Here is a 12,133-nt window from a genome sequence, read left to right on the forward strand (position 1 = left end):
GACATTCACGAGAGACCTTTTGTGAAGCTCCTCTACTCCAATGAGGCAGATCCTGGCAGTTCCCTTCTCAGGTATCACATTGCTGATACTCATTCCAGCTCAGAAGAGCTTCAGAAACGCCAATTTTAATTCTTCAATCTTAGTTCTTTTCTTCTTTCTCACAGCAATTTAAGTTAAGCAGAATAGCCCTTAAATCACAATACCTCATTTTCTAAATACCCACCACATAATGCATTAAAGCTTTTGGATAGAAATGTATTGTTTGACAATATAGTATTTCTAATATTTTCATGCTCTGCAGTTGCTCCAGTGGGTTCCTGTTGTAGTGCATATTCCCAGAGACATGTGTACGTGGAGAAGAAATCAGAAGAATGAAATCCAGCTGCATTATTGTGCACATATAAAAAACACTAATCTTGTTTCAGCCTAGGCTATAGTGAATATCCATTGGCTGTGTTTAACAGCCAGAGCTGTGGACCTGATGTTAACACAAACCTACTGACGTCAGTGGGACTCTGCATGGAAATAAGAACATCTTTACACAGCACTGCACCGTTCCATGCAGCTGATCCAGGAAGGAAAATGCACAGCAGCTTCCTGGAGCATTCAGCCCAAGCTGCTTCCCTCTTTGGAGTAATGCTCATGCTGCCTATGCAGCTCAGAACTAACAGAGGCTGCATTTTCCAGGGGGGAAGGGATGACTCAAAACCTGACTTTTCATGCCAAAAGCAGCCAATTTGATTAAAATTTCCTAAAAATGTTCAGCTTAAGTTCTGTGAAGGACCGGGAAATTTTAAGGCACTAAACAGACCCAGACATCTCCTCAGTGGGTGGGACAAACCTACCCACTTCTAAAAATCTTAGAGAAACATACCTGCACTGCATGAAACAAGCCTAAGAACCATGGATATTTCTAGTCTAGGTCTGGTGTTTTCCAAATACACAGCCTTCAGGAAAAGACAATTTCAATAGCAAAAATGAAAAGACTCAAAGATCATGGTCTCTCAACTTTCCCCTTTCCCATTTACAAGCCAGCAGTTTATCTGCCCATGACCACATTTCAAAGAAGCCAAAATAAGGTGTAAGGATGAAATTTGTGACCTCAGGATGGAAAGCCTGTCCTCATTCCATCACAGACAAGTTAAGCACTTGGGCAGACCTGATAGTGATCTAACAACCTCCAACAGAGGAGACCCATGACACTAACTGGATAATTAACCTAGTTCTACAAAATGCATTGATTGGAGGTTGGAAAAGTTCATAGCCAGACGAAATACATCCCTTTTTTGAGGTATCACACCATTAAAATGGTGACCAACGAGGGAACTGCTGCACTAGCATGACTTGCCAGGTGCAGCTCTGCAGTGCCCCGGACACACTCCAGCCCCAGACACACAACTGTTGTGTTTGGCTTAGTTCACCTTTCTGGATGCATTCCAGGTGTAAACACATGTGTGCAGTCATGTAGGCACATACCCAAAAATGCCACAGGAACCTTGCAAGACTACTGCTGTTCCTAGCTCTAGCCAAGGAATACACGGTCCAGACAAAGTAATGAGCCCCATAACCATCCCTGCCTCATTTCCTTGCTCTCTCTTGTTCTTTAGCTGGGACCAGGGATCTCCTATTCAAATGGTTGCTTTTGACCCTTTGTTTTTCCCTTTCACCTGAGAATTCAGGACCTCCAGCAAGATCAGTGGCAAAAACCTCAACCCAAGGAATTTTTACTTAGTTCAATTTATTGTCCATTGACACAAATTCCTGATTGTTAATTGAGGTCAGTAATTTGAGGGGAAAGAGTACAAATACTAGAGACCTTTTAATCTTTCTGAGGGTGGGCACTGTAGCAATCTAATACAAATCTATTCCACGTTCCACACCTTGCTCCTGTCAGCTCCTTCACCTAATGTTATAATACCTGCTGCAGACTTTGCACCTCGTCCCTGTAAAACACACCAGCAAGAACATCATACCCACATAAACTACTCATTAAACCTTAGCATCAAAAGTACAAGCTTTGTTCCAAGATCAGTGTAACTACAATGGATACTGATATGTCTGTAAGCCCAGCAGGCCCAAGGGGATGGTGAACACTGGTCATTTGATGAGCAGGAGCCTTTCCCTTTCTGGGGAGTAGAATGATGCACTGAGGGGTGCAGCTCTCCCTCCCAGAGCTTCCTCCATGTACTGTGGCATTAACTGAGATCTCACCTCGTCCCATCACTTGCAATTCCTTACCCCTCACCTCAAATTCTGCAGGGCTTTTACTTCATCAAACCCTCTCCCTCTTCAGGAATTTACACAAGTCCCTTCAAAAATACTACAAATGCAAAATATTTGCTTGCATTTACAATTCCAAGCAAAGAAGTTGAAGAGAGCAGCTATGGTGTTCCGTTTAATTTCTTTTCAGGCAATTCTGGGCAAACAATGAAGACAGATTCCTGACTGGGATTCCTAACATATGTCTAACCCTTGCATCTCTTGGGCCTCAGAAAGAGTTGTGTAGGATGCACAGGATAGTTTACTAGCTTTTTTCCTTCTGCTAGTCTAAGGATATGATGCTCATCACAAACTGCAAAAAATTTACATGGGAGAAGCTGCATAGATTATTGAAGTATTAGCTGTGGATGTAAAAAAAGAGGCCTCTTGCTGCCAAAAATTAGGCTACAAGACCTTAAGCCATCTGCAGCAGGGTGGAAATTCCAATGATAACACAAGGAAATAATAATTTGCTCCATATTTACCTGCTTTTATCTCTACTAAAGAAGGAGACAAGTAAACAGTGAAGGTAGTGGGCTTCAGAAATAACTTTCTAACAGAAATAAATAAACACATAAATAAATCTTCACGCTTGAAAACTCAAATGCAACAAACCAGAAAGCAATGTAGGTATTTGTCCTAAGCCTCCCCCACAGCAGAGAAGGCAGAAACACTTTGCTGCATTTCTTTACTTGGCATGCCCATATGGCAAGTGACAATCCCAAATCTCTGCCACACTCACTGGTTCTTTACTTGTGCCAGGTTTTGCTTTTTGCTCGGCTCACAGACATTCTCTGAGGCAGCCCTCTCTCACACAGATTTGCAGATGAGAGAAACAGGATATGTATTTTTAAGAGACCCACATCACTTAATGCAGGGGTCCTCCAAAATCTCCTCAGTCAACACATTCTTTATCTAAGCTGTTTGTCATTAACTTATGCAAAAAACGCCAAACTGAGAAAAGCAAAGAAGAAATATAATCCTGAATGGGAATACTGATATTGACCTGCTTGCAGGGCTGAACTGTTCATGCCTTGGGATGCAGACAGGACCTGAGGACATGCCTCCTTACCTGAAGAGAAGCAAGTTTGAGAGAAACGAAATCTAGATAGCAATAAAAATACTGGCTGATACAAAACCTTCAACAATTCCAAAAGAAAGGATTACTTTTTACAAAATGAAGACAGTCCTATGCTCCCTGTTTGAAATTAAAATTATAACAGACATGTTTTATACAATGGGCTCTCCTAAAGAAATGGCATAGACTTTACACTATCTTTCCTTTTATTGTCTGCTTGTGTCTTTGACTTGAACTTGCATTCTGGAAAATTTTATTACAAGTAAGTAAATAATTACATTAGTCACTTGTTATTGATTCTTTTTCCATATTCTAGTCTCCTATGCAAGAATTTAGGAGCAACTCAGCAATGTAAAACCCAGGCACAAATCTTTGTATCAACACCCAGTAAAGACAGGGCTGCAAAAGCTGCAGAAGGGACTTGGTGAGCAGTTATGAACCACAGAACCAGTGCTCTAAATTGAATTCAGTTTGTGAAATATTTGGAAGCCATAAGGGAAAAAAAGCCCAAGAAAACAAACCACAGACCCAGGGAGGATTACTCTGGAATGCAATGCAGTGACTATGATTTTCAACCTATTTTCAATTATAAATCCCTTAAGATGTCCCATATTTCTTGTCCTATTTACAATGGAGCAGTCATCATGCTATTAGGTATCAACAACACCTAAATGATGAGCATGAAATTAAAGCAATGAGTAAAGAGTGAAAACTAGAAGAACAACTGTAATAAAAAAGAAATAAAGAAATAACTGTAGCTATTTTGTCAGGGACAACTCAAAGACAAGCATGTCTCCCATGTAAAATGCCAACATGTTTTAAAAGGGAGGAGCTGTAACACACTATGAAATTGAAATGATGAAACAGATTAAATTTCCATAGTAATGTATAATGGCTGAGGAAAAGCAACTCTGATAGGCCTTAGTTTGGCAGGGTGAATAGGGATGCCTTTGTACTCACCAATACACATATTCTGAAGGTTTCTGAACTGCAGTCTGTGATCCAAACCTGTATTCATTTGGCTGCCCCTCTGAGCTCCAACACACCTAGAAAATACACTCATAGGGATTGTGACTTATAGTAAAAATATTAAATACCTTCATTTGGGTCACAGAAATAATGGTTATAACAAATCCATATCATTGATGATAAATTCCCATGTCATTCATTTATAAATAGAAATATATAATTATGGGTCCTGTGCATTTCAGAAGAGTTACATTAAAAGTAAACTGCTATATCTGTTTTATGAGTGACCTGAACACAATAAATGTAGTTCTTTCTTTTATATAAAAACTTCAATATTCTAGAAATGCCTTTTTCTTTTCAGACTGACTTTTCTGTTCATTATTGCTGAGCAGGCACATTCTGAAAACGTCTATATAAAGCACAAAGGCACCCTGACAATAGACACCCATATGTACCTGATAAATTCCACATGATTATCTAGTCTGTTACTTGCATTCATTATTGCTGATTTGCACTGGAGATTTCCAGCTGTCCAAACTTAGAGTGCTGAAGAAAGCAGAGAGATTTTATCCACTTTTGTTTAAAAAAAAAAAAAAAAAAAAAAAAAAAAAAAAAGCAGCAACAAAAGGCAAGCAGAAAGCAAGTCTTGTAACAGGCATTCATGAATAATTCAAGTTTGCTGCCTTGGCTGCAATTCAGACGATGATTTCTGAATGGGCGGCCTGCCTCCATGCCACAGCATGGTGATGGCATTTTCAGCAAGCCCACCCCTCGATACACAGAGCTGAGAAGGAAAGCGCAGGTGCAGGGGTGTGCTGCTGGCTCTGTGGGTGCAGCTGAAGGTGAGAGCAGCAAGAGCTCTCACCGGGCACTTCTGTGAGCTCTGCTTGTGTTTGATGTTTTTCGAGTTTATATCAGACTCTGCGAGAGTGAAGAGGTTTCCCAGGGCAAAGCAGCTCGTGGTGCCGTTTGAGTGTGGTGCAAACAGGAGTTAGTGTCGGGAAGGGGAAGACCAGCGAAATCGTTTTGTCCTGCTGACACAGTGGATCGGAGAGCAGCGACACTTCCAGCGTGGCTCTTGGGCACGTGGGGTGTTCCCGAGCTGGGCTGGGTGCGGTCCCTCCCTTCTGCGAGCAGACACCGCCGTCCTGTGGCTGCTTGGGTGAGCGCTGGCAGCGCCCGGCACAGAGGGCGCTCAGCTGGCCCGGCCCCGTTCGTGCGGGCGGCGCGGGAACGGCTCCGCTGGGGATCCCGGGCACCGGCAGCTCGGGCTCCTGCAGGCAGCGGGCACGCAGGAGGGATCCTTGCCTTTTACAGGCTGCAAAGGAAAATGCAACTTCCAGCACGGCCGCCTTCTTTAGAACCTTTTCTGCGGGAGCAGGTGCTCAACAGGTAACTTGCACCCGCTGAGCTGCATCCTTTCCCTCAAGCTCTAGGTACCACTCTACACTCAGGCTCTGCTGATCTTGAACCCCTCCAAAACATCCATGGACTTTGCTTTGTTGCCTGCAAAGAAAAAGCCCAACAACAAAAAGCCAGTGCTGATGTTCATCCTCCCCTGTAAACTTGACCAAACACGCTTAGTGATCTGCACTTTCCTTCCCAACTACACAGATAGCATCATCCCCTTCTCTCCAGCCCTTAAGCTACGTGCTTCCAGCTGAGGACTGCAGGTCCCTCAGTCACTGGAGCAGCTCCCAAACCACCCAAATGCTTCAGAAGAGAGTGTTGGCAGCTCTCTCACATTGTCTCATCCACAAGTCTCACACTGCATGTTAATAAAGCAGGCCATCATGTTAATGAACAGTCCACAAGCTGGAAAAATAATCCTTCAGAACAACACCAAATACATACTCTTGACCTGTGCAGCTCTAGCTCTAGCAAAATCCCAACCTCACAAATTGTTCTCCTCACAAATCCAAGAGAACAGTCACAGGTTCCAAACAATTCCTAATACAAAGATGTGGGGGCTGTAAATCTGAGACTCCTTCAAAAGTGACTGAACAAAAGCTTTGTCCCCATTAGATTTATAACTTGGAGAGGCATTACAAAACTCCTTTCTCTCCAATAAACTCCACATCCTCTTTCAGCTTTCTGAGTCATCCACAGGGAGAATCCATGTAGTCTAAATGCTACGCCTGAGCTCAAACGCTGTTTTCCGAACACGATGTGAAGTGCTGAGTGGAGAGTTGTGGGAAATGCCCATTGAAAAACAACCTGTACAATTTTGCATAGATGAGATAGGTATGAAAGAAACCCACAGACTTCAGAGAACCATGGAATGGTTTGGGTTAGAAAGGACCTTAAAGATCAGCTTGTCCCACTGTCCCAGGTTGCTCAAAGTCCCATCCAACCTGGCCGTGAACACTTCCAGGGATGGGGCAGCCACAGCTGCTCTGGGCAACCTCACAGGGAAGAATTTAATCCCAATATCCCATCTAAACCTACTTTATGTCAGTTTGAAGCCATTCTCCCTTGTCCTGCCACCCCAGGCTCTGGTAAATAGCCTCTCTTCATTCATCCCGTAGGATATCTTCAGGTACTGGAAGGCCACAATTAGGTCACCCCAAAGCTCCTCTTCTCAAGGCTGCTCCACCATTCCTTGCTAGCAAATGCTTGAGAAAAAGGAAGGCTTAGATAAGCATTGATTGCTCTGACAGCTCTCAGCCGTGTTTTTGTCCGAAATCTAATTTTTTATCAACGTGTTTAATCCTTTTGGCTCATCATTGAACTAAAGGCTTCTAGCAGAAGACAGTTATTTTGTAGGGGTTTAAACAAGATTCTGAGCAATGCTGGAGAATGGATGCCCAGAAGGTAAAATAATGCTGCTCAGTATGGCCCTTAAAATAACTCAAACTCCAGAGTTTGCAGTCCAGCTCACTCACCTCCAATAAGTACCCTGGGAGACTGCAGCATGTCCTGCTCTTACAGAGGGATCTCTGTCCTAGTTTCAGCTGGGATGGAGTGAGCTTTCTTCCCAGGAGCTGGGGCAGTGCTGGGGTTTGGATTTAGAATGGGAACAGCACTGATAACACACTGATGTTTTGGTTGTTGCTGGGTAGTGCTTACCCTAGATCAAGCATTTCCTGGTTTCCCAGGGTCTGTCAGAGAGCAGGTGTACAAAAGCTGGGACAGATGAACCAAACTGGCCAAAGGGATATTCCATAGCAGCAGCTAGGCTGGGAGAAGTTGGCCGTGAGCTGCTCCGGAATGGGCTGGGCATCACTCAGAGGGGAGTGGTGCTTATTCCTCTCTTAGCTTTAATTCCTTTCTCTCTCCTTTTCCTTAATAATAATTTTTATATTTTCTTTTATTAAGAAAAGAACAGCTATTAAACTGTTCTTACCTTTTTTTTTTCTTTTTCTTTTTTTAATTTTTCTCACCTCAGCCCACCACTCAGTCTTGGGGAAGTCAGTAGCTGGTACTGAGTTGCTGCTGTCACAAGAATCTGCTGAGCAGCTCTCCTAATTCTGTCTTCCTCCTGGCATTCCTGAAAGGACAAGCTGGAAGTCTGCATGCAAACTTATTGACATTTCAGTTTTGTTTTCTCACTGACTAAAATAACAGCTGCACCTGGTGTGTAATTGTGACATTTAGAATTCCCTTTGCACCAATCTTGTGTTTGGATGATGTGGAAAATACTGGTGTATGGATTTTGAAGCCCCAGCTCTGATTTACACGTTGCTCTGAGGTAGGAATTACTGCTCTTCTCTGCTGCAGCCTCTTGGTGGCAACAGTGTAAGGCAACATTTCTGAAAGTGTACAAAAGGCTGCGTTTCCCTGTGTTTTATGTTCAGTAGAAATCCCCCTGGCAGCTCTGGAGAAGGAGGTAGTGTCTGGAAAAGTTTAACTCCTAAGATCCAAAGATCCTCACGTTTTCTATTCAGTCATCAGCCCCCTTTCCTTCTGCTCCCACCAGTGCCTGCTTTAACCACACAGGCACTGTTCCAAAGGAGTTCTGCCTGGCTGAGGGAACCCCAGAGCTCCTGGGCAGCTGTGCCAGGCGAGGAGCAGTGTCCAAGGCAGAACAAGCAATCATTTTGTACTCGAGTGCAGGCTCTCAGCCCGTGCAAAGGTGAGCACCAGTGCTCAATGCTAACACACCTCCGTGCTGACAAAGGGTGCATTCAGTCACCAGAGCACACAATAACATTTAGAGCTTGGTCACAGGTTCCAGTGACCTCTGCCTGAGGGGTTGCAGAGCTGCAGCAATTACTGAACCTCCTGCACATTACAAAGGAACTTCTGTTTCACAAGGGGTCTTCCCTTGACAAATCATTTTCCAGCACACAGGAGGTTCAATCTGTGGCCAGCTCACTCAGCTCCTACACCCCTTTCCTTGCAGTTGTATGGGCACTTTCATGACCTTTTGAAGGAAAGTGCATTCAGGGAAGGTGACAGCTCATGGACTTCAGCTCCTGACAGGTTTTACCAGCCTGTTCCTGGTGTGGCATTTGCATTCAGTTGAAACAGTGAATTGCTATTGAATAGCATTGAACAGGAAGCATTATCAGCTTCTCCAAAGAGAAATGAACACTCAGGCAGGCAATTTTCCTTCTGTATTCCAGGGTATTGCATACAGACATATGAACTGACTGCAAATCCAAAAAGGAAGCTTAACAGAAAATATAAGCTGTAAATTTTCTTTTTATGTTTTTTTTGAGAAAGACACTAAGTTCATAATTTGGTTAGGAGTTAGCACCTGAGACATTTTTATTGGTATGTCTCTGGTGGCTTAGAATTTATTTTCATGGTATTTGATTAAACTGCATGCAAGGAAGGAATACTTAGTGCTCACTGAAGATAAAACAATATTTTAAACTTATGGCCTTTTTTCTTGCTTTGCTAGCACCACTTAGGCCTTAAAATCACGGTATACTTGGTTCATTGCCAAACTGGCCCAATTTCTAATCACTACTAAGGGGGGGGTTGGCTCCTCATCTTTCAGGCAGTTTCCAGATGGCTGAATTTGGGTTGTTGTATCCAGAGATGATGTACAATGTGCCCCAAACTTCTGGTCATTCACACTACCTCTTAATAGCAAAGTCAAGGGCATCAAACTCTCATTATGCAGTTCTGGCATAGCACAAACACAGAGCTACAGTATGAGGACTTGTCAGGATTTTGAATTACTCTGCATTCGCCTCATCCCTTTTGGACACTGATTTTTGTTACTGCAACAGTCCCATCTATGTATCACCATCCAAGACATCCTATCTAATATTCCTATTCCAGGCTCAGGTTGAGAAAAATTTTTAAAAATTACCCAATCTTGATTCTAAGGATGGCAAATGGTGTAAAAAACCATCACCTTCCCTTTTGCAAATTGATCCACATAGTCTTAAATTATATCTTGTGAGCAGGATTTCTGTCTCTTGGTTCTGGATACCTATTCCTGAGACAGACTCTTTTTATAGACAGAGGGAAAAAAGAAGCATTGCAAAAGCACAGTTCCTCTGGCTATATTATATCAGCTGAAGACTGATCTAGACAAGTCACTTCTTCTCCCATTGGCTCCCTCTTACCTCTACCTCGACCCTAATTGTGACATAATTTTACCTAAAGAAAAATATTTGTGTTTCAGACTGTGATGTTTCATGCTTTCCCTCCGATGACCTGAATCAAAGGAATTTCTAAATCTCCCAGTACAGTGCAGATTTTCAAGCCTCGAAGTCACTTCCTAAGTGTTAAAGCTCCCTCCAGTTTTTCAGGATTTTGGGGGCTGATGGATGATTCTGACAGCACTTTGCAAGCCTGATTCCAGTGTATGTGGGTCCAGAGGCACCAGCAATAGGCTCCTTACTGTGGTGCTATGTCTGAACGAATTGGACAAGTGACTCAACCACTTAGTTAAGGAAAATTGTCACAGTGGTGTGACCATAGTCATTCACAAGTGACACTGTAATCTCTGCACTGCCTTGTGTTGCACAGCTTAGACAGAAGGGGGTTTAGAAAAATGTCTTTGTGATTTGGATCTCACAAAGAAACAGGACAAAAATTAATTTAACTTAATATAGTAAATGATGAATAAAAAGAAAATGACAATAGGGAAAAAAAACCCTAGACACTTAATAAACCTTATAATGGGTTATCTTGGAGTAAGCTATTATATAGTATATTCCATGTTCTTTGCTTTGTGCCCCAGAATGGTTGCTGTATCTTTAGGGCCAGGGACTGGTTCTGTGTGGGGCTGGGAGAGGCCCTGCTTGGGCACGGGCATTTTTCAAAGCCTTGCCGTCCATGTTTTCTGTGGCTTGGGGGAATATTGAAAAAAATGTAAGCTTGGCCTGAGCTCATGTTGCCCTGTGGCACATTTTGGGCACTGTGCCCAGGGCCTGCCCGCTCGCTCACTCACCTTTTGTTCCCCGTGGTGTGGAAGCCTAGAGTGAGGGTGCCCCTCAGGCTGGGCCTGTGCCAGAGCCCTGCTGGCCACGGCTGCTCCTGGGTGCTGGGCAGGGAACTTCGATCCCTGCAGCTCCTGCACTGCAGGCTGGCTCTCTTCTGCTCGTTTTCTGCCCGTTTCCCGGTGTTTGGCTGTCCCGAGCTGCAGTGCTGCCATCACTGGCCTTCCTGCCCACAGGCCGCTTCTCCCAGCATGGCGCCGGGGCCCTCACGGCCTCGGCGGGGCCCTCACGGCCTCGGCGGGGCCCTCACGGCCTCGGCGGGGCCCTCACGGCCTCGGCGGGGCCCTCACGGCCTCGGCGGGGTGGGCCAGTGCCAGCTGCTGCCTGTGGGCTTGGCTGAAGGAGAAATCTCCTGGAACAGGTAAAACAAAGAATGTTTTATTTTTGCCTGTTTCGGTAGTTTGTTTTTACTCATTTTTGTTGTTGGCCTAAAATTTGTAACTTTCATTTTATAATTAAGCTTTACTTGCTTGATTTTGCTTAAACTTTGTAACTTTCAGTCTGTAGTTTTGTTTTACCATGTAACCGACTTTGGTAGCTTTGTTTTATTTACTGTTCAGACAGATAGTAGAATGAAAGGAATGAGAAGGAGGTGTCTTTACCAATAAACTGTGGGCCTGATGGGAGGAAAAGCTACACATGGCAAAGAAACAATGAAACATGAAAGAAACAATGGGGGAAGCCATAAATTCCGTAGGAATTCCCCTAATAGACACAGACTGTTACTCAAGACCAAGCTAAATCTCTGGATTTAGAGAAAAAGAGCAGGGACACAAAGAAAAAGAAACAAGGGTGGAAGCAGTTACATATTACAAGGGATCTTAGGTATTAGGCATTTGGGAAGTCTGAACCTCTCAAGTACCTCAGCCAGTGGGGAAAGAGAGAGGGAAATGCGACCAGGAAATTGGGATAAAAAGGAATGAAAATTCCTTTTTATCCCCAAGAGGCCAGGGGAAATGCCCCATGGCCTCTCCCTTTATTCAAATAAAGTTGCAGGACTCCTCTGTCTCCTTTTTGAGCATAAACCTCTGGTGTTTGTGGATTTTCCTGAGATATACAACACCCCAAAACCCCAGAACAAATGCTGCAGTTCTGAACAATGAAAGGCAGATGACAATCTTGCACCACGAAAACATCAAGGACCAAAAATACAAAAAATTCAGGATTTATGTACTGATTACATACCAAGGGGGATGGACTTTGGGTGTGATCTGGGGAATTCTTCAAATATTATAATGTACATAAACCCAAGAGAGCAATGCCTAAACAAGCATGCTTATGGAAAGGGACACCTCCAGCATGCTTCCAGTACTGAATAAATTAATGCTTTCTTAGCAGGTTACACTGTTAAGTGTTTTTCTTTAAATAACTCCCATCTTTCTTTCTGCCTGAGCTCCCACCACTGTTTGAAGAGGTTGCTGGC

At 43.6% G+C, this 12,133-nt stretch overlaps 1 long non-coding RNA gene across 1 annotated transcript; it reads right to left on the minus strand.

Annotated features, from left to right (window-relative positions):
* Positions 1-5,086: 5,086 nt before the first annotated feature.
* On the minus strand, positions 5,087-11,059 carry LOC143694031 (uncharacterized). The gene is made up of 4 exons (XR_013182205.1): positions 10,662-11,059; positions 7,690-7,796; positions 6,755-6,921; positions 5,087-5,812 (listed from the first exon to the last, which is right to left on the minus strand). It is a non-coding gene; the product is annotated as an uncharacterized LOC143694031 (long non-coding RNA).
* Positions 11,060-12,133: the final 1,074 nt, after the last annotated feature.

This window comes from Agelaius phoeniceus, chromosome 5 (genome assembly GCF_051311805.1).
Source record: "Agelaius phoeniceus isolate bAgePho1 chromosome 5, bAgePho1.hap1, whole genome shotgun sequence".
Lineage (NCBI taxonomy): Eukaryota > Metazoa > Chordata > Aves > Passeriformes > Icteridae > Agelaius > Agelaius phoeniceus.